Here is a 24,072-nt window from a genome sequence, read left to right on the forward strand (position 1 = left end):
GCGTAACAATCGCGAAGTTAAAACGAAAACGAGGCACGATGTCAGTTAACTCGAGTGGTACTTTTGTGTTTCATTCGTCTTCGCACAAAGAATTACAATCCGGATATTTGAAAATGTCAGCAACTTTCCAGGAAATCAGAGTCAATCTACTCTGTTCGTTACGCGGGTGAACACAACGTGAGATGTCGATTAAACATTACATGAGCACCTGATTAAAATTAAAAATACACGGCGATCATTGACTTACAATTATATGGACGTCGGGTCCGCGCTAAAAAGTGTCCGAACTTATAGGGCGTTAAAATCGTATACAGAGCGTCATTCACGCTCTAGTCTTCGTTTGTTCAACTGACAGCGAAGCAAGCAAAATTAGACAGTACTGCAATGACATTACAATTTAAATTCAACGTTTTAGCTTTTTCATAATCGTTTAAATAGGTTGACTTGGGACATTTTTTTCGTGGTTTTTGTATTAGACCCGTCGTCCATTTATTTCTAAGTCAATGACGGCGATAGTCTTAATTCAATAGCCATAACAATTAGAATATATTAAACAGTGAAATAAAAAATGAACAATGTGAATAAAGTTTTAAAGAAATTTATGCTAATAATATTAGATTAAACACTAGCTTTGCATGTTCCTTAATACTCAACATTCGAATGGGCGTGAATCTAAGTACAGCTGACCCGAGACGAATGATTGCCGATACCGAATGCCCTTGTCATCAGGTCGGGTGCACCAGTCGAATGATTATTATGTCGGAATTCCACTAAATCATTCACCGTGACTATATCAAAACATCCCTCTCTCATTTACGGTATTTACCTTATTTTCTCAAACTCATATCATAAAGTACAAAGTTCCTGAAATGCAAAAAATGGATAGTTTATACAAATTTTGCAGGCTGATTCCGCGTCACGTTTCCTTCATATTGACACACTAGCTTTTACCTATTCTAGTAATGCATCCCAATTTACACCCTTCACAAGAAATTTAAAATAAATAGAAAGTTTTGCCTCTTGAAAACTCTTGAATAATCTTTCTCTTTATAAGATACTAGTTTGAGAAAGTAAGACATCGATATGTCAGAAAGGACGAAGTTTATGGAATAGTAATACTAATAAGTAATGAATGACAATTCAGATAATTCATACGAAAATTAGTAGGATACTAATTTGTCATTCGAATGATTGGATTAGGGATTACTAACGAGTTGAATGTCGAAATCATTCGCAATCGCGCAACGCTCATTAAAACTTCGATCCGTCTCTGTTAGGGCGCGTATGTCGTAACGTTTTATTTATATATTGACGACTGTCGCGTCTAGCCTGTTCCCACATCACGACTACCTGTCGTGACTGTGTCGTGGACGTGGTGTAACCGGGGCGGCTCACCCGAGGCACTAGCCTCTTGAGAACCGGACGAAGTCAAGTGACAGAGGTCTGTGACAACCCTGTGCTGCCCTGACAACACAGGTGCCCTTCTCGTATACCCTAAGGGTCGATAGGGAGGGAGGGTCACTTTAATCAAAACTAATGAAGAAAGATATGGGGCTGTGTCGTAGACCTTTAATTTATCGTTGAACGACTGTCGATTCTAGCTGGTCCCGCTAAATAAGTGACAACAATTTATAGGTTTCGCCTTTAGCACGACAAAATCGTTTGAAGCTGCCATTATCTGTCATCACATTTTTGTTGTGTCGTTTTTTTTATCTTCAGACGACTGTCGTTCTAGCTCTTTCCATTGTCACGAGAGTCTGTCGTCGTAACGTCAAAAAGTCTTGAACGACAGTTTATCGTGTTGTACTATTTGTGAATTACTTCATTTAACTGCACGACTATCTGTCGTCGCGACATAATGGGAACGCGCCGTTACTGTTACTTTACTGTGTTTGATGTACATAGAATTATTAACTATACCAACCTATATGTGAATTGCAATGAATAAATAAATAACCCTATAATTATTAATACAAAGATCTCAGAAAAAACACTCAGAAAAAATTCCTTCGATCCGGTCGGATTCGAACCGACGTCTTCTTGCATACCATGCCAGACGCTATACCAACTAAGCCACGGAACGAACCAACGGACCTCACGAATTTTTCTATGTGCTTGCGTCGTGTCTTTGTACTTGGTCTTTCAACGACTTTTTAGTCGTAGCGCCATCTATGAGAAATCTATTGCAGATGTATCACCCAGATAGTACCTTTACAGCTACCAGTCGGATCGAAGGAATTTTTTCTGAGTGTTTTTTCTGAGTGTTCGATCTTTGTATAAATAATTATAACAAACTAGTGGAGTAATTTCACAAAAAATAATTGAATATCAATTCAATAAAAATTTAATAAATAACCCTACTTTGGCATTCTCTACACCGACTAGAATCTAGATTAATAAGAAGGAGCAAGATTCCATTACGCTGAAAGCACCTTTGACCAGATAAAGAGCAGCAGAAACATAGAAGCATCTAGAAATGTGTGTATAAAGCTAAGCATTTTCATTTCATTTGTAATCACTGTGGCCATCAAAGCGCGATGGCTGCGAGCGTGCCCCAGGGATGAAAACGCTAAGAGAAAGACATTTGTCCGATTGCTCGGTGCGAAGTGTTGATGGCATCCTTCTTGCTTGAGAGCTAAGTGCACTTGTGCTACACTTATGAGAACTGGGAATCCGTATTATGATTAGTGAGTATCCATAGACATGTACATATACATAATGAGACAATTTTTATGTACACTCTCGGACACATATTCGAGTCACCATGTATTTTTTTATGGTACCAAGAGTAATGGGACGAACGAGTCGTGCGCCTGGTAGTAAGCGACACGTATGTCCATTACAGTAACAGTGTCATTTCAGATGTTTAAATCACAAATCGATACCTTCAATGAAGACTACGACAACTATATTTTTTGCTAATTTTCTGTTATTTTTGTAAACAGCCATATTTATTTACTAACATTGTGCTTCCCGAATTTTGTGGAAAAAAGAAACAACAAAATAAAAACAGGACAGGTCCAAAATTTAAGTTAGCGTAGTGTTCATTGGGGGTATCGAAATATCTGATTTTTTTTCTTTTTTATGAAAATTGTAAGTGCGCATTTGACCTCCATCTCACCTAATGGAACGTGACGATGAGCTCGAGGATGGAGCATGCACACCTAAATAATGCCTATCCACTCTCGCCTTGAAAAGGCCGAAGTTGTAACGTTCAGGGAGCAAGTATGCAGGCAGGGAATTCCACTCCATAGCCGTTCGCCATATAAATGTGGCAGCGTAACGCTTCGTGCGAATCTTTGGAATATCCACAACATAGGGGTGGAATCCAAGCCTACGTCTACTCGTACATCGTGTAAATCCTGTAGAATACCAATAATCAGGCAACTTTACGGCGGTGTTCAAGGCTCTGCAGCTTCGCCCTGATGGGGCACTGCCACTGCGCCCGTCACCCTGAGACATAAGTTGACAAGTCCCATGTGCCTGATCATCAGAACCCTTACCATTCAAAACCGGAACGCAGTAATGCTCACATTATTCCATTTGTCATTATTGAAATTTTTATTTGTAAATCCTTGGAAAGCTTGTTCTTCAATGATAACAATATTTTTGTATTCTAGCTCTATAAAAATAAAATGCAAGGTGGCTCCAATTACGTGTCCGAGAGTATATTAAAATAATAAGTGTATTTTGTTTATGTCAACCGCTGATTCGACGGAATTCGTTATGAAGGTCCCATTGCTAATCGCTGGGTAAACAAGATCCGCTACTAAAGGACTTGTTTATAAAGGTGGCATTGAAAATAGCCTGGACCAACGGACTTCTAGATAAAGGTCCCATTGCCAAGCGCTGGACTGAATGAAATATCATATAGCCGTATATAGCCGTAGCCGTATAGCGTAATGTGCGCATTACTGCTTTGAGGGTGCTGGTTGAATTATAGGCACATGGGACTTGTCAACTTACGTCACAGAGTGACGGGCGCAGAGGCAGTGCCCCTCAGATCTTTGCGATTTCAAGCTCTGAGTGGCGCTGCAACTGCTATGGACAGGCGCGTCGCTTACCACCAGGTGCACGACTTGTTCGTCCCACAAGAAAAAAGTTTATAAAAGTTTTAGTAATTACATAGTTTGTTTAGAGTACTTTCGCTGTAACCAACCCATCTAATTACCCAAATAATAATATTTTTTTTTTATAAATATAAATGCACATTTGACCTCCATCTCACCTGATGGAAAGTGACGACGATGGAGCATGCCCTTCTTGAAATATTAATTAACAATCAGCTAGTAGATAGACGTGATAGATAGCAAGGAGAGCTTGTGGTGTAGCAGCGATTTGGTCAGAACGAGTCCCGCGGGGTGCGGCGTCGTCCGCCGTAATAGCGATGTGATATGAAATGAACGATATTCCCTCGTCGAGTGACCGACTGAAGTTTAGCGTTAATAAATTATTTGGACTAACTCATTTCTATATAAACATAATGTAAGTACAATACCATGTAGAGCTACTAAAGACGTCACACTGCGGTATCATTTTATTATCCTAAAACTCACACTTTTTACCAGCGAGATGAGGCAATCTACCTTTCTCGCTTGCACCAGTGTAATGCTACTTTCCCTCTCTCAGGTGACGTATAAATTTGCGTAATTTAAACGATACGGAACATTGTTTTTCTTAGGTATTGAAAGATACCGTTGTTAACTAGGTAAAATTTTACAATGGAGCGTGATGGGCCGGGACTTTGGATCATCGCCTTGCCTCGCCGGGCAAAGCAGTCAAGCGTTTATTTAACATGACGAACAAACACAAAGACAAATCCCATTAATCAGACTGCGACTGTTGATTGAACGTGGCTACCGCTCTGCAAATTAAGCGGGGCGAGCTAGCAGATCTTACAATGACTTTATCTGTGCGGATTTTTCACTGGGTTTGAAACGCAAATGGTAAGTGAGAGCGCGAACCAGTCGTGAGCCTAGTGATAAGCGACACAACTATCCATAACAGTTGCTGTGCCACTCAGAGCTTTAAAACGCAAAAATTTTAGGGAGACTACCCCTGCGTCTGTCACCTTAAGACGTCAGTTGACAAGTCTCATGTGTCTGTAATTTCACCAGCACCCTTCAAAACCGGAACGGAGTAATGTTCAGATTACTGCTTGGTGGCAGTACTTCCCCGGACGAACTCTTTCACAAGGAGCGCTACTGCTACTAGTAAAACCCCGTCTGGAAAACGTGTTCGCTGAACGGTATAATTTGGGCCTTTGACTTTCTGTTTTGATTTGGTCTTTTCAAGTGAGATGGAGGTCAAATGCGCATTTATTTTTTTATTTAAAAAAAAGTTGAGAAGGAACCATTTCCATTTCCCATTTTTGAACTGTTTTAACGTCAATGTTTATTTTCATTGATCATCATAACGTTTTTACTACCATATGTCTTAATATTGTTTCAAAACGTGTAACGAGTATGTGGCGTGGAAAACATTGTGTAGAAAGCTACTCAAAGTTCTGCGATATGAAAGCTTGTTGTTCTGAAACACAATGAATATTAAGTTATTTACGACGCAACGCAGATCTGAGATACAAAGTTACACTAGGCATAGCACGAGAGCGATGAGTTGAATTACGTAGAGATCCACAAAGGGTCAATAAAGGCTCGTGGTTTGTTTGCTCCGCAACTACAATTACGAAATAAAAATAAAAATCCGAAAGCAAAACATAGCGAGGGCGCAGTGCAGTCTCGCGTAGTCGAGTGCCGGCAACTGTGTCAAGTGCGAAACTCAGTAGCGAGTAATTGGACTCCGATGCTTCGCTCTACGGATTTTATTACTTAGCATTGGATTTTGATTTATAATACCAAGTGACGGGACGAACAAGTGCGCCTGGTGGTAAGCGACACGCCTGTCCATACCTTATATCATCCCTGGCCAGCAGATTAAGCTCCGCTGCATACGCAGTCCGCAGAATACGTGAGCTTACCGGTGTTAGTACTGCTAGACTAGTTTACTTTAGTTACTTCCATAGTATAATGTCCTACGGGATTCTCATGTGGGGTAAAGCGGCAGATATTCAAACCATATTTGTATTGCAAAAACGAGCGATTCGTTCTGTGTACCGTCTAGGCTCTCGGGTATCTCTCAGAGAAAAGTTTAAGGAGACTGGTATCATGACTGTGGCATCACAGTACATTTACTCAAATATTTTATATGCCCGTAAAAATATACATAATTTCAATAAGAAAGAAGATATCCATAATATTAACCTTAGAGCTAAGTCCAAACTCATGGTACCACGATTTCGTTTAACCAAGGTAAACAACTCTTTTATGGGGAACTGTATACGTTTTTACAATAAGATTCCGGAGCATATATTAAGTTTATCATTTCCTAAGTTTAAAAACTACATTAAAAATATTTTGATCGAAAAATCATATTACAAAATTGAAGACTACGTGTTAGATAAAGATGTATGGAAAGACGACATGGCTCCAGAATCCACACAAATTTGATTCAAAATGTATTCCATAGCATTTAAGTTTATTTGAAAAGAGCAATCCCTAGAGTTTCTTGCTCGTTCTTCTCAGGAAGGTCAGCGTAGTGAACGAGCAGTAGCTTAAATGTGACGATTTCAAGTGTAAATTTATTTTACCTATGGAATAAATAATCTTTGACTTTGACTTAGGGGCACTGCTATTGCAACCGTCACCCTGAGACATAAGTTGATATGTGGTGTCCAAAAAGAGGTTTTCATTAGGCTGTTAATTTATCTACATTGACAGCGGTGATCTGAGCTTTATAATTTTAGCTTTTACCGAATAGCCTTTTAAATATTCCATCATAATGGTGTCAAATTGAAAACCACTTTAAAAATACACATCATATGTGCCGTAACTAAGGCGTACACCAGTAAGTTTTATAAAGAAAAAATAAATTATCTACTAGTTTCTTTTTTGATCTTAAATATATTTTACTCAGTGTACCCGGCTTGATATATGAGTATGTTCCAATTTTGGGCAAGTCCACCACAGTCTACCACACAATCGAAATGCGGGTAGGGTGAGTCATAAGTCTCCGCATAGTGGTGTCATGCCATCAAGGCTTGCCTCCGGCCTCCGACTCTGACTCATTGTCGTAATATTTGTCTAAAATAAATAATAGATAACAAGAACTGTGGATTTTGTGCATATAGTTTACACACGCACGTCTATCCATAACAGTTGCAGTGCCACTCAGAGGTTTAAATCAGAAAGATCTTAGGGGGACTTCCACTGCGCCCGTCACCCTGAGACATAAGTTGACAAGTCTCACGTGCCCGTGCCATTTCACCAGCACCCTTGGCCATCGAAACAAGCATGCAATAATGCTCATATAACTGCTTGGCGACAGAAATAGGCATGGTGGCAGTGCTTCTCTGGACGAACTCTTTTACAAGGTTCTCTACTGCTATTGAACGTTACATTGACATGTGATACTTAAAATCAAAAAACATTATTCGCTCCGTTTCAAACTTTTTGGTACTTAAAAATGGTTTTTTTACGTTTATTTGTCTTTCCTTTATTGAGAGCGGTGTTAGCCCAGTGTGAAAACGTTTGCTTACCTATCGAGAAGTCGATGGTTCGATCTCTGTGGCGGCGTGTAGAGGTAAATAAGATTTTTAGCGACGGAACCAGTACGTATGTTGAAGATGGGTTACGACCTTTGGAGAACGTGTTCTGTCGTGTTTTGTACAATTTAACCTTCTTTCGGTTCGTGAAACTGCAAATCGATTTACTTATATTTTTATTAACATGGATCTCCATTAAGTAACGCCTGAATGTATAAAGAGACTTTTGTAAGTTAAAAAATTAGTAGCGGAAAATATGTTCGAAATATCGACCTTGGCCGGAGATAAGCGTACACATAGAAGTATTTATATAGGCTTATTAATTAAAGTGTAAGCAAGGTTGGGTAAGCCATCAAGTTCACGAGGATGTACAAAATGAAAATCAACAGGGTGTGTACGTCGACTAAAGACGAACTGAGTTTTTTCTGACCTTGGAGTTATATTTTTACTCTAAGGCTTTACCATTTAAACTAAAAATGTACCTTCATTTCAAATTTTTGGTAATAAAGGATTTAAAACCTAGTAGGCGTGCGGTATATTTAACTAAAACTTAATAGGTTTTTGATTGCATAAACTTGGCATATATTTTCACTCGATATTCTTAGTAGTTTAAACAATCCTAAAGGATGGCAGATGTGACTACCAGTTACAACCGACTTTAAAGTAAAGAACGTACAGTCATAGCGCCAAGTCAGCTATTTTAAATCATCTCAGTTGTGTGTCGGTAATGTCGAAGTCTAGCCACTGACAAGTCGCTACTCTTAACTTTTAGAGCGGTTATACACGGCGGCGTTCAGCAGCGATGCAACCACGATGCAAACGCGATGCAGTCGCCAATCGTTTACCTTTACAAACGCATCTTTGCAAACAATTGCATCGATACGACGATAGACGATGCAATCGCCTATAAAGTGTAGCGATCGCGCTTTTGTATCGATGAAGTCGTGAGTTTACAAAGTCGCCATATATAACCACTCTTAGCAGAATACCAAACGTATAAAATTCTGCCATTGACACTGTGTCTACACACAACTGAGATTATTTAAAATTTTCAGACTTGGGGGCTCTGGACACGTACGTCCTTTACTTTGAAGTCGCTTCTAACTGGTAGTTACTCTGCCTACCCTTTTGCATATTTTAAACTACTTAGAATGTCAAGTGGAACTACCAGCCAAGTGTAATGTTATCAAAACCCTATCACTTGCTTGGCAAGCTTCCAACTAGAGACGTAGGCGTTTCAAGGGTTCAGATAACGACACGACTTTTATTACAGGCGATGATTCGCTTTTATTACCACCATTTACATAATTATAAAAAGAAAAGCGCGGGGCTTGAGGATTTATTCTCCATTGAAGTCGGTGTAAATTTGAATGTTCTTCTTCACAGAGTACAAAGCACGAAGTTCAGGTATTTTATTCAGGTATGTAGGTATAAAAAACATACAAAAATAACCAATAAAAAATTTGTATAGTCCCAATTTTGCACCTATTCTAAAGCCCGTAATGAGCCAGTATCAACAAAGAAAATGTCGCTCCTGTACGATGTATAAAGCAATGAAATATTCTAGTCTAAAATTCTCCAATATGGCGGACAAAATGGCCGACCAAAACTTTGACTCTCGCTAACCTGTAGGCCGATTTTGCTGGGACTTCCTTTACTCAGTAGAGATAATTCTCTTTTGCTTAAGTTCGTATAGGGAAGTAATGCCATCTTACCGATTTCTGCCGCCAAACAGTAATGTCAGCATTACTGTGTTCCGGTTTTGAAGGGTAAGCGTGCTGGTGCTGGTGAAACAGGCACTTGTTAACTTATGTGTCAGGGTGACGGGCGCAGTGGCAGTGCTTCTCAGATCTTTGTGATTTAAAGCTCAATGGCATGGACGGCCGTGTCGTTTACCAGCAGGCGCACGAATTGTTCGTCGAGTCACTTGGTATCATAAAAAGAAAGATGTGGGCGTATAAAGCGGGTGAAGAAAAGTTAGCAGACTTTCAAACCCCTTTCGGACGTGACATTTCGAACGACGCTCAGCGAGTGATACGTTTTAATATTCCAAAAGCAGGATGAAAACCCCCGAGTGCCAATTTTGCAATACACTCTACACGTACACTCGCATTTTTTACCTTTGATTTGCATTTACTTTATTTTATTATTTTCTACATTTTGCTTAGACGAAGCGACATTATCTTTGTCTTTTATCCGACTTCAATGGAAACAATAGGCTGAGTGCGGATCATTTTGGCAAAGTTTTAAATGTAATTGTTTTTATTTCGTGTTACAATATTTAAAATTTTCTTTAAAGTACTTTGATCTTTATGAATAGAAATTTCTACTTTGTCATAATAAAAATTTCTAAAATGTCTGAAAATAACGGAATATTGGCGGTACTTCACACAACGATGTTTTACGTCATCTAAACAGCCGCAGTGCTTCTTAGAGCTTTACATTGCAAAGACCTGAAGAACGCTGTCACTGCGGCTGTCAGTAAAGTTGACAAGTCCCAAGTGCCACTTTCACCAGCAGCCTTACCCTTCGAAACCGGAACGCAGTAATGCTCACATTACTACTTGGCGGCAGAAATACTTCCCTGGACGAACTCTTTCACAAGCAGCTCTAATGCTACGAGATGTATCTTCGCCTAAAAATTAAAGTCATGCCCTTGATTGGGATTCCAACAGTCGACCCACTGGGCCAAATGTGCTATTATAATACAATGTAATGTTGGAAGCACACAACAGTAATGACTTGCACAAACATCCGCTCGCTTTCCTAAAACTCAACATCTATTTTCGCAAAAGACTTCCTTTTCCCGAGAAGTCACTATTTCACGGCAATTTTGTAATTTAATTAAAACTTTTCTCGGAATAAAATGGCCATTTTTTCGCCTAGTTTACTTTTCATCTCGTCCTAATTTTACACGGGCTCAAAGTCTAAAAAACGTGTTGCGTAGTCAGATAAAGTTGATTGTATCACGCCATGTTTTAGGTTATTATTATATCCAATACCTTGACAGCTTAACAGCTAACTGGCTAGATGAGGAGATCCTTGGTTCAATTTACGGTCAAACCTATTCTATTCTAAAAGCTATAGGAGAAAAGTATGATTGTCGTATCCTGAAACATTGGATAGAGCAAGCCAAGGATATAGTATTTTGTAATTTGTTGTAGTTTGAGTTTTCTTACTGGCAATGTAAATTTGAAAATATTAATTTTATAACAAATTAATTTAATAAACAAATATGCGCGATTTAAATCCGGAAAAATAGTTTCATTTCCTATGGGCAACAATCGCGAAAACCTAAGAACACAATATTAATTTTCGTTTATAGAACGATGTTACGAATATGTCACTTCAATAAAAATTTCTCACAAGTAAACATTTTGTTTGTTATTTAGTAGATTTTACAACACGTTACCGAGATGTGGTGTTCTTTGAAGAGTCTTTTACTAATATAAAGGTAAAAACCACACAATCAGGTCCTCGGGCTACCCACAAATTTGTCAGACGAGATTTTTTTCAGTACCCGCGTTCAATGTGCCATATAAATTTGTAATTTTAGTTCTCTTACTGGCAATGTCAATTTGAAAATATATATTTTCGTTTACAGAACGATGTTATGAGTACGTCAATTCAATATCAATTTCTCACAAGTAAACACTATATTTATTATTTACTATATTTTACAACATAATTTAATTAAGTAAATAATTTTGTTTGTACTGTTTTGTACAACTGTTGAAAAATAGATAGATACGGGCACAAATCGCACGTGACAACTAACATAGTATTATCTCAAAAATTGTCAAAAAATGTTGTCTCAAGTTATATTAATAATTTATCTCCAAAATTTCGCTATATTTATGTGTCATTCCTATACGATTTAATTTCAAAGTGACAGGACAATGTCGCTTTGAAACTAAATAGGTAATATTAATATAACTTAAAACCATTTTGAGATAATACTAGTAGCAGAAGAGAGTAAGTATATAAACACAAAGTTGCGTTTGTAACTTTCACAAGTTACAACACAAACATTTAACTTAACACGCTTACAATGAATAAATTCGTCACCATAACAAAGCGGTCGAATGATGTTACATGATTTTGTTTTCCACTACTGGAGGTGCAAAAAAGTTGGACAACAAAAAATATAAATAAAGTGTAAATAAAAAAATATAATAGTGGAGTAATTTCACATAAAAATAATTGAATAACAATTCAATAAAAAATTAAATACAATGAATGGTGACATCTCTAACCGGGCCTGGTAGCTGTAAAGGTATCTAATTGGGTGACGAAATATCATAGATTTCTCATAGATGGCGCTACGGTTCAAAAGTCGTTGAAAAAACCAAATACAAAGATACGACGCAAACGCAAGCACATAGAAAAATTCGTGAGGTCCGCTGGTTCGTTCCGTGGCTCAGTTGGTATAGCGTCTGGCACGGTTTGCTAGAAGACGTTTGAATCGAAGGATTTTTTTCTGAGTGTTCGATCTTTGTATTAATAATTATAATAAAAAAAATAATTGCCGGCACAGTACGCGTGCTGTTGCCTTGTTTCTTCTGCAGGGATAGCACGACAGATACAGTTCATTTGAAATGGATTTTTGAATACTACTGCCACTAAACCAATATTATGCAAATTTTGCACTGAGGCACGACCTATTTGATTTGCTGCAGCACACACAAGTTGTAAGTAAGTGATTTATGTGTTTCTTTTTTAATCCATTTACTGTATTGCATTGTTGCACACAACATGTGATTCAAGACAATTAACATCTTATCTTTCTGTCTAGCCTAAGTTACTGCCACCTACGTCATGCTGGTTTTTTTTTAATATTATTAAGTGACGGGACGAACAAGTCGTGCGCCTGAAGGTAAGCTACACGCCTGTCCGTAACAGTTGCAGTGCCACTCAAGATCTTTAAATCGCAAAGATCTGAGAGGCATTGCCACTGCGCCCGTCACCCTGAGACATAAGTTGACTAGTCCCATGTGCTTCTAATTTCACCAGCACCCTTCTTACCCTTCAAAACCGAAACACGTATAATGCTGACATTATTGCTTGGCGGCAGAAATAGGTAAGATGGCAGTACTTCCATAGACGAACTCTTTCGCAAGGAGCTCTACTGCCACTAATACTACGTGGTATACTGCAGCTAGTTAAAATATTTTTTAGGTTACGAAGCAACGGTGCTAGTAATAATATTCACAAACAAACGTTACGCAATGTTGACTGTATTTAGTTGAAAGTTTCCGGGAAATTGAACGCGATTGGTAAACTTGAGAGAGTTTGTTAAGGTTGATTAAAAGCTATAGAAGCTTCATGATGACTTTTCGAAGTCACATTATAAGAGCTTTGTTATTATGTACTCCTGTTTTTGTTAAAAAATTAGTATCTAAAACATATAATGAAAAGGACTGCCTAGCTGAAATGGAATTAAGATGGACACGTCAGTCGTGTGGTGGGTGCCAGAGAACGGCCAGCGACGACGAAGCAGACCACTTGCGGGACGAGTTGGACGCATATGTAATGGACTGGTCTAATATTGCGTCAAACAGGGAACTGTGGAAGTCAAGAGGGGAGGTCTTTGCCCAGCAGTGGGACACAGTAAACTAAATACAAAAAAACTAAACATAATATGTTTGAACGGAATGCAACATGCTGTTGGTTCTCTGGTTCCTGGCCACATACTTCTTCGTCACTTACTTTTCTTCTTTCCATTGTCACTCTGTACTAAACTCCCGAAGCGAGCACACGTGCTCTCTCTCATCATACTAAATTACAAATGCAATAGTTTCTTATATGTATAACTTTAACGACGTATCATGTAATAAATATTTCATACACATTTTTGTGTAAAAATGCTTAATGTCGAAGCTACCATAAACATTTCCTGATACGTCAAGAAATGACAAACCTCCACAAGGACACAAAAGGATTCTCCAGGCTACAATACAATCTACAGGACATGCTTGACCGGTACCAGCAGCGCGTGATACTACCTACTTTATCTTTTAGGTAGTTCTTTAATTACATTACCTTGCGCCTTTAATTTTCTATTCCTTAAAATATAGCTATCTTTTGTAATAAGTGTATACGCATGTAAAGGTATAACATACTGTATAAAAATGTTTCTTTATACAGGATGTCTCAAAACTTAACGATAAGTCGGGACCAAGGTGTTGCCCAGTTTGTAAAAAAATTGGATAATTTACCAAAAATAAACTTTAAAGTTTTTGTTGTGCCATTGACTCTTTTCAGATCTGTATTTGGCAGAAAAGTAATTTCCTCGTGCAGGCGTCCTCCTCGACGACTCCTACTTGTCCTGCACAGAGTTATTACCGTTTAGAACGATCTGTTCAAACATATTTATTTTTGTATGAAAGCAAAATAAGATGAATTATTTAAGGTCATGGAACAAAAGTTGTTGTTTAGTAATATAGTCCCGCGAGAGTGTTGGTATTTTACAAATATGTGTAACAACTGGTTATTATATAAACTGTTTATTTCAGGCAACCCCAGTAAAAGACCTCCAAATCTGTGGCCACAAAATTGGGCCAAGGCGCAATCAATCGGTCTGCAAACTCTTGATCAAAGTATTCAAAGTCAAAGTCAAAGTCAAAGTATTCTTTCATTAGACGGGTATAATGAGCAGGGCACTTAATGCAGTCAGTGGCAAGCAGTGGCGAGGCGTTACAATTTTCCTTAGCAAAACTAAGTTCACTAAAACTTCGGAAAACAAAAAACACTTTAATAAAAAAATAGTTTCCCGTTAAAAAGGCGTCTTGGCGGCACTTATTAGCACACAAGATTTGTACTAGTACACTTCATTTAACTGGTTAACATATAGTACACATAAAAGTTTTTAAAGTAATTTACTACATTTTGTGCTGCCCGTCGCGATACAAAAGTTTGATAATAAACAAACTTCCGTGAATGTTAAGTGTTGATTGCTATTTTTATTAGGAATTAACATGACCTTCTACATTCTTTATGTAGCTCTGTTAAAAAGAAATATCCAAACAGATATTGAATACTTATCGTTTAAGATTTACAAAATACTAATTAAACATTTGTAAATAATAATTTTGCTAAATTATTTTAAGAGAGTTTTACATACAATAAAATAAATCGGTCTTGTGCACTGACTTACAAATAAATGGACGACGGGTCTAATACAAAAACCACGAAAAAAATGTCCCAAGTCAACCTATTTAAACGTAGTGACATGTAAAGGAATATGAAAAAGCTAAAACGTTAGATTTAAATTGTAATGTCATCGCAGTACTGTCTAATTTTGCTTGCCTCGCTGTCAGTCGAACAAACGAAGTCTACAGCGTGAATGACGCTCTGTATACGATTTTAACGCCCTATAAGTTCGGACACTTTTTAGCGCGGACCCGACCTCCATATAATTGTAAGTCAATGGTCTTGTGTGTTTTTTTTTAAATTTACGTGAACGCTATTCGTTTTGTAGACGACAGATTTGTATCGGTTTATCTATATAATGTTTTGCAGAACATTTTTGCGAATGTGTGCGTGTATTTTGATAGGAATACACAGATTTCATGAATGAATAAGAAGTCGGTGCACCATAGGCTTGCCTCACGCTGTGATTGGTTGAGATTCATCGGGACAGGGACACATTTATTACTGCATTGAATATTTCGAATATAAGTTTTTTAAGTGGCGAGGTATGCGCGCTGTCTAGTAAATCTTTTGGTAATACGTTAAAAATTTCAGACAGGCCAACGGGAATCGAGTTGTATGGACGCCTCACTACTGGTGGCTAACTGTCGCTTGAATTAGCAACTGCAGTGGTTACTTGCTGGCAAGCCAACATGCAGGTGCCGGAGACTATTCAAAGGAGAACTTCTAAAGTAGACAGAATAGGACCATCTCGAATTTGACTGTACAGTAACGTTCGCAGGGGAAATGAATGCGAAATGAGTTCAGGGCAATACGTTCTAGTTTAGGTGTTTAGTCAAGCGTTAACTTTTACATTAAACTTTTACATAAAAGCAAATTTAAAATTTCCGAAATGTAATTTAAATCCTCCTAATCTTACACTTATATATTCTGTCGATTGTGATAAAATTTTCGATTCACTAATCGATTGCAAAAACTTTAATTGAATGAACCGAATTCCGTACAGCCTTATGCTATCTGTGGTTACAGACTATTCACAAATCTATATTTGTTTATTAACCTCACTTTGAACTAACATTTTTAAAGTAAGATTTTAATATGTTATTCAAATGAATATTGTTGGAAAGAGTTATGAGATATCAAGTCAAAATCTTCAAAATGTACGTGAAAGTGTTACTTATTCCATTTACTGAATTGCTTTAGAATTTTAACCAAATCGGTTTGTTTACTTTTCTGGCATAATGGATTGGAAAGGACTTTAGATCTGTCCCTCCAGTTCCCAAATTCTTTTTTTATTGGTCCCAGAATCTCAAATCTTTCATCAAGTTTATAAATATAACCCGCGTTTCCACAATCACCACTTCCACGAAAAAGGACACAAAATTAAAAACAACCTCTATTAGTGGGGCGTTAAAACAAATAAGTGGAAAAAAAAAAAATTATTTCAAATTAGATCTTAAATAAACTAGGCTATTTTCTAGTGCCCCGCTAAATGCGCCCGTGTGTGTATTTGATAACTCAATAACTCAATTTATATCTAGTATACACTTATATTTACGAAATGGTAACCGAATTGAAAAAGCCGAAAAACATCCCTAAACCCTGGAGAGCAATAAAAATGAAACGTTTGTGATATTTAATTCGAGTCCCGTAGTGCATTTTTCTATTTTTACGGTCTCCCGTTGTGTGCGCACGATAACCGCCTGAGCTTTGATAAATTGGTGCCAATTACGAATGGCTTTTATTTTTAAAAAGAAATACTATTTATTACCATTAATTCGACGTCGTGCGAGCGATGTGATATTTTTTGGTAGATTTGGCGACGATGGATATAATTCGTGACAAGATTTCAATTAAGATTATTTTGCAATCGTTGCAAAGAGCTGTAATGCGCCTGATAATTCACAGCGTGCGTGCAATTGCAAACCACCTTTGTGGCCGAACGGTTACCATGCTGGTCTGCCACGCAGAGGTACCGGTTTCTATTCCCGGACCGGGAGAAATATTTGTTATTTCTCTCGTGTGTTTGGTTGTAATTTGTGGTTGTCTATGTGTGTGTCCATGGCACCTGTGACACAGTGTTCTATGTGTGTTGAGTGTGTGCGTTATTATTATTAATTTTATTTATTTTTACAACAAAACATTTCTCGTCGAGAAAATACTGAAAACTTGGTTACGGAGTTTTTAAAAGCAGATTTATTTCTAATTACTGACAATAGAAATAAAAAATATGCTATAATTACGACAAAAATAAATAGTAAGGTGGTCCCTAATATATGTAATTATTAGTTTATCCAGATAGAGGATGATTTTTTCATGACACAACACAGATTTAAAATAAACTCCATGCAGCTTAAACTAAGAACGGTAGAATGGACACTACAGTCCAGCTTTATGTGCTCTTGACTGACTGATATTAGTTTTCGATTCACAAAAGTCGCCGGCACATATTCGATGCGAATGCGATGGCTGCCAGGCTGCCAGGTCGAGTGGCTTTCATTCTGAAAGCTTTATACTTTTGACATTTTTTCTTGCGAAGTGAGGTAAAGTTATTCTATTATTTACTATGTTCCTGATGACATTTTTACTGTCCAGGATGTAGCAAAGTTTAAATAAATTTGAAATTCGCTAAAATAATTACAAGGCAAAAATTTTCAATGACCTTATTAATTGAAAATGATTTTAACCGACTTCAAAAAATGAGGAAGTTCTCAATTCGACTGTTTTTTCTTGTATTACACGATAACTCTTTGTGTCCGATTTTTGAGAGGTTACCTCAGTGTAGGTCCCATTTAAATTTGAAGAAAATACTACACCTCTAAGGGTGGCAAACTAGGGGATGAATCCGGTTTCGCGCACTTTCCGGTAACCGATTTCAAAGGCCAGTTTTTTTAGTACTCTGTACAGAGATTATTCAAAAAAAATATGACACAACATCACATGCCTTTCTCTGATTCCAAAGTAAGTAACTAAAGCATTTGTGTTAAGGAAATCGGAAACAACGACTGTACCACACACATCCAGACCCGAGATAATATAGAAAAGTTAGTTTTCGTACATAAACCCGGCCCGAGATCGAACCCGGGACCTTAGAGATGGCGATACCGTGTAAACCGGTATACAAGCCACGAGACCACACGGGTTTTTTGTTTCGTATTACTCTGATTTAATTCTCTGAATACGTACACAAGTTGTTGAAAAGCACGTTTGAAATATAATGCGGTGCTTTCCCTCATATTGCTGAATAAATTTTCTCGAAAGTACTCATAAGCAGAAAAAATCATGGCGGATTATAGGTTGTTCAATATGCTGCCTCCGTGGCCGAACGGTTACCATGCTGAACTGGCACGCAGAGGTCTCGGTTCGATTCCCGTGCCGGGAGAAATATTTGTATGGCCTACATTTATTACTCTCCTGAATTTGGGTGTGATGTGTGGTTGTCTACGTGTGTGTCCATGGCACCCGCGACACAGGGTTTACCTAGTGTATAATATCCCTAGTATGAGTGTCTGCGTCAAAAAGTATATAACCGGCCATATAGAAATAGGTACATTGAAAGTGTAAGCGCGTAGTTACACGACACGAAAGTTTTCGCGCGGCCGCCGCGCGACTGCCGCCCAGTTACCACGCCTTCAGGTACATTAATGGCGAATCTGAATTCTATTTACTAGACAACAACATTAAATTCCTTGGAATAATACAACCAATCGGACGCTTTGCCATGACAGTAAGATGCACGCGGTCACTGCGCGAAATTCGTGTCCAATAAATGCGCCCTAATAACTGTACGCAAACGTAAACGATATTTACGGACTATTACAGACTGGTTTGAAAAAGCAAGCAGATGTAGAAGGTATATATTTCCTAGATAAGGCGATTGAAATTAAGCTATACAGACGTTATCCCTTTGGTATAAGATCTCATTTGCATGAACGTTTCATTTCAACTGAAAGTCTACTCGTTGATAAAATCGTGACACACATTTCTAATCCGGGCTTAAAATTTCCACGATAATCATCGATTATCGCAATCCGCATTATCCCGGATCCCGGAATTCCGGACGAGCCGAGTAAAGACCCGGGTCATCCGACTGATAAATTGGTCGGTCGTCGTTACGATCCTAATCCAACGAAAAGACAAAGTAGGAATTTAATAATAGCAAAATCTTTCCTTGTAACCAGTGTCTGTTCAATATATCTTAGTTTTAGGTTGCTAGGTAGTACATCGAATAATATTACATTGGGATAGTATGGGCAAATCCAAAACTATAGGAGATATAGGGCAACTAGCGTAAGTGGTTCTATTGAGGTAACGAATTGTATAAAAAAATATTTTATTCAATTTGACCAACTTCTGCTGCTCAGATTTTTTTCATCCTATACCATCCCTATAAGAACTTGAGAGGATTAATTCACATTCACGCTTGAACAAAAAATTTACTATGTCAAATTTGTTTTTACAAAAAAAAAGACGTAATGGTTCCTAAGACTGTTTCCCTAAAGGAGATTAGGAAGGATTTTTTTCGTGTGTTTGTTATACGATTACTCCAGAAGTTATGAACCAATTTTGACGATTCTTTTTTTGTTGGAAAGAGGGTACTTCAGCATTGGGCCCATTTAAATTTGAAGAAAATATATAAATACATATTACATTGTAAACTTTTTAGTTTCAGTTTGTATGTACATATAAGCAAAGTTTGAAAAAAAATTAGATGGTGTAGTCATTGGAGGTATCGTATTGTACTATACTAATTTTCATAGTTTTATTGGTTCTCCATCCATACAAACTTTCATACTATTTCACCCCCTTTAAGATTTATTTTTGTGACAAGATCAAAATTGTTTCTGCTGTTTAGTCGTGAAAATGTAACAGACAGAGAAATTTTCGCATTTATAATATTGGTTTGGATCTGTCATGCATTACGTTTAATTTAGCAATATTGATTTGTTTTCAGTAGGTAGGCCACAAAAAATAATTGAATATTTATTCAATACAAATTTAATTACAGGGCTGGTAGTGTAAAGTTACCTAACTGGGTGACGAAATACTTTCATAGGTATCTCACAGATGGCGCTACGGCTAAAACTCGTTGAAAACCAAATACAAAAATCCGACAACAAGTACATAGAAAAATTCGTGAGGTCTGTTTGTTCGTTCCGTTGCTTAGTTGGCATAGCGTCTGACACGGATTGCTAGAAGACGGCGGTTCGAATCCGGCCGGATCGAAGGAATTATTTCTAATCGTTCGATCTTTGTATTAATAATTATAACAAACTAGTGTAGTAATTATTAATACAAAGATCGAACACTCAGAAAAAATTCCTTCGATCCGGTCGGATTCGAACCGACGTCTTCTTGCATACCGTGCCAGACGCTATACCAACTAAGCCAGTTGGTATAGCGTCGTAGTGTAGTAATTTCACAAAAAAAATTGAATATCAATTCAATACAAATTTAAATAAACAATCATAAAAAAAATAAGCCAAAAATCGATCCAAAATCTCCATTGATTTCATAACATCTCTTTCTTAAAATGTAAATTTACAAGTACCAAAACTATTATTCTATATATATATATATATCTCTATCGTCCAAAATTATTATTTTGTTACATAAACATTTCGTTTAGCAGTACTTAGTAAAGTTAAAGAGAGATTCTACAAGGTCTAATATCTTTTACAGAAAGGGCAGTTGGAAAAGAGAAAGTTTGCGTGTTCCCAGCGAGAGAGACCTGACTTAGTTGTTAACTACACCGAGAGAAAAGTTTGTTTACCTTTTATTGAATAGCTGAAAATTCTAAGAAGTTAACAGTCTTTGGGTCCTCCAACAGTATAAACCTACTTCAAAAATAACATTAGCGTCATTGACTTATAAATAAATGGACGACGGGTCTAATACAAAAACCACGAAAAAAATGTCCCAAGTCAACCTATTTAAACGTAGTGACATGTAAAGGAATATGAAAAAGCTAAAACGTTGAATTTAAATTGTAATGTCATCGCAGTACTGTCTAATTTTGCTTGCTTCGCTGTCAGTCGAACAAACGAAGACTAAAGCGTGAATGACGCTCTGTATACGATTTTAACGCCCTATAAGTTCGGACACTTTTTAGCGCGGACCCGACGTCCATATAATTGTAAGTCAATGATTAGCGTAATTATTTTAAACAACACCACCATAGTGGAAATCTGACATATAGAATGGAAGGTAGCTCAGACAGTCGCGCTATCCAACAATAGTTAAATTTCACAACTCACCATAAGTTTTTCACATCCATGGTTCCAGTTAGCGTTTGAACTGTAACAAAATACATAATAATGTGAGATTCTAGTTCATTGCTTATAAACTATGATTATTTATTTATTTATTCAGGTAACAAACTGTCATATACAATCAAATAGAACACCATATATAAATAAACCATAGTACCATTTATTGAAACATATAACGTAATTTTCCTATGTAACATTAACACAAATATACCTAACATTTTGAATTTTTTATTTTGTTTATTAATACTTTTTATTTTTTGTATCTACGTGTTGTGGCGTTGCAATAAATTATTCTGGACCAATGGAATGTCAGCTCTATCACTATTTTCTTAACCACGGAGTCGTTACTAAATTTAATGGAAGCAGGTAGTAAATTTAAAGAATTTGCAAACATATCAATATCATAAAGAAACTTATCATAAAAACTACACGACGATGGTATTAATGTGACAATGTTACGGTCCGAGGGACGTGTAGGCATTGGCGCGCCGAACAGGCGGGAGTAGCACTACTTATCTTATGATACTGTTAATTCTTTATTTTTTATCGTAACGCAGATAAGTTAGTGGCGCGATAATGTTATAGACACTAGAGTAAGAGACACTAGGAAGAAAAATGAGCGGATTCCGCAAGGCCACGGTCCAAGTAATAGATATTACATTCCGGAGTTGCTCACTGTGATATATGTCCTGGACTGTGTTCTGGATTTTATTGCGCATTCCTGGGTTATTCCGCTTATATTGCTTACGACACAAATTAGCTCGTATATGAGTTGCCGGAGTCTAAACTACTACTAAATGCATGCAGACTCGAAGTAAAGTGGTCGGGAATAAAACCGATGTGACCGACGTCGCTTTGGCTGGCATACTTACACACACTTACATTCACGCCTGTCACTCAATGGGTGTGTAGAATCCATGGACCCTTCACCGACTACGCTCCCGACATGTGTCTTCCGCAGCAGACTTTTCATACACGCCTGTTTATTCGTGATATCTTTGATCTGGCCTTTATTATTCGGATATGTCAATGCCTAGACCGAATTTTTTGCATGTTTTAATAATATTGATTCCTTTCATATAGTAATCAAGCGTCTATTATTATTAAAGTGCCTCAGTGGCCGAACGGTCACATGCTGAACTGCCACGCAGTTCGATGTTCGATTCCCGGGTCGGGAGAAATATTTGTAAGGCCCACATTCATTACTCTCGTGATTTTAGAGTGTAATTTGTGGTTGTCTACCAAAGTGTGTGTTCTTGGCACCCGATACAGGGTTTTCCTAGTGCGGGGCTATGTGTGAGTATGTGCGTTATTATTATTTATTATCTACAAAGAGAACCACGAATGAAAAGTTTGGCCATATTTTTTAAAGCGAGATTATACTTTATTATTTAAGTCAAGCAAAGCCTATACAGGCTGTTAATGCTGACTAAATATGACCACTAATCAGCTTAGGTCAATGTCACCTATACAATCAATTCTTATTCGTCAGTTCAGTATGACATGCTAATATGATATGCTAGACTAGTTTACTTTAGTTACTTCCATAGTATAACGTTCTATGGGATTCTCATGTGGGGTAAACCGGCAGTTATACAAACCATATTTGTGTTGCAGTAACGAGCGGTTCGTTCTGTGTACCGTTTAGGTTCTCGGGTTTCTCTCTTAGAAAAGTTTAAGGAGACTGGTATCATGAGTGTGGCATCACAGTACATTTATTCAAATATTTTGTATGCCCGTAAAAATATACATAATTTCATTAAGTAAGAAGATATCCATAATATTAACCTTAGAACTAAGTTATGATTCAAAGTGTATTCCATAGCACTTAAATTTATTTGAAAAGAGCCATTCCTAGAGTTTCTTGCTCGTTCTTCTCAGGGAGGTCAGCGTAGTGAACGAGCAGAAGTTTAAACAATGACAATTTCAAGTGTAAACATTTTTACCTATGGAATAAATGATTATTTGACTTTGACAATCGTCACTCAAGGGAATATCCCCTTCAAGTGTTTTTTGCTAACCTATGAAATAAAGAATTATTAGAGTATGAGTTTTCAAGTTTAATCTAAGTATTGCCTTTTCTGTCCTAGTTATATCTGTCATAGAACAATTCATAATACAAGTTTCATCATACACATATATACCATCACGCATGTCTCCCCATGGGATAAGGCAAGCAATATGGGCACATGGCCGCTATATACTGTCAATATCTACCCGCAATTGATGGAAAACCCTTTATATCAACAAGATCCAGCTGTGCAAAGCTGTGCCAGGAATTAAAGTGCACCTTCCTGCATGAAAGGCAAGCGTTCCTCCAATTAGGGCATCCCAACTATAACATGTTAACGTACAAGTACGAAACTATACATTTCACAGTTAAGTGGTTCGACCCGGCTCATATGCGGCGGGCGCCAACGCGTTCGCCTGGAAGAGCCAGACCACCCAATTTGGCTGGGTTGCAACATTAAACTTACACCGTGTGAGTTATTGCTTGCATCAAATATTTGTGATTGTTACGTCTTTGATATTTAAATTTCGAACAAAGTGTGAACAAAACTTAAAAATAACTTTTTTATAAAAGAGACCGACCCCAAAAGTTCGTTGAATCACATCTATTTGCCAAGTTTCATTGAAATCAGTTACCAGAAAGTGCGCGAAATCGGATTCATCACGTAGTTTGCCACCGTTAGAGGTGGAATCTTTCCTTGAAATTTAAATGGGACCACTACTGAGGTACTCTCTATCCAACAAAAAAAAAAAAAAAAAAAAAAAATCATTAAAATAGCTTCACAAATTCGCGTAAATTATACTCAAAAAATACAATCGAATTGAGGAACCTCCTTCTTTTTTTTAAGTCGGCAAAACTGATACAAAACAGTACCCCTTCTTGTTCTTCTTTAGCCGTTCTCAACCTTTAGGATGCAGGGCCTCCTGCAGTTTATAATAATAATAAATTTTATTTTTCAGACAACAAATAGTCCAGTTTGTTAGTAAATAATGTTGATTCTTAAAAACTATGTTAGTAGTACTAAAAAAAATAACTTA

General features: G+C 37.3%; 1 protein-coding gene across 3 annotated transcripts in view; it reads right to left on the bottom strand.

Annotated features, from left to right (window-relative positions):
- LOC113231552 (stress-activated protein kinase JNK) overlaps positions 1 to 24,072 on the bottom strand; it is a 207,535-nt gene that overhangs the window by 15,775 nt on the left and 167,688 nt on the right. For all 3 annotated transcript variants that reach the window (XM_026465877.1, XM_026465875.1, XM_026465876.1), the window contains exon 4: positions 21,010 to 21,049. The gene's annotated coding sequence lies outside the window, so the exon portion shown is untranslated. The remainder of the gene's footprint in view (positions 1 to 21,009; positions 21,050 to 24,072) is intronic.

The sequence above is a fragment of the Hyposmocoma kahamanoa genome, unplaced genomic scaffold (assembly GCF_003589595.1).
Source record: "Hyposmocoma kahamanoa isolate Upper Pololo Valley unplaced genomic scaffold, ASM358959v1 65, whole genome shotgun sequence".
In the NCBI taxonomy this organism is placed as follows: Eukaryota; Metazoa; Arthropoda; class Insecta; order Lepidoptera; family Cosmopterigidae; genus Hyposmocoma; species Hyposmocoma kahamanoa.